This window comes from Arachis ipaensis, chromosome B04 (assembly GCF_000816755.2).
Source record: "Arachis ipaensis cultivar K30076 chromosome B04, Araip1.1, whole genome shotgun sequence".
NCBI lineage: Eukaryota > Viridiplantae > Streptophyta > Magnoliopsida > Fabales > Fabaceae > Arachis > Arachis ipaensis.
This window is the reverse complement of record NC_029788.2, coordinates 109,920,784-109,921,042: the sequence shown is the minus strand read 5'-3', so window position 1 is coordinate 109,921,042 and position 259 is coordinate 109,920,784.

Genomic DNA, 259 nt, shown 5'->3' with positions numbered 1-259 from the left:
GTTCATTACTTCAACCGGTACAACCGTGGTTCAACCAAAAAAACCATTTTATAAAAAATACTTGATTCTATAAAAATTCAATGAATAGAGCAACTGGTTCTAAATACTCTTCTACTGCACTTTTTTACTTCAAAAGGGGATCATAAACAACTAGTTCTATGAATAAATAAACTACAATGATATGCAATGCCAAAAATAGGCCAATGATGAAATAATAAAAGGTTTCTCTCTTCAATTCTATGTTCAAGCTTGTAGCAGA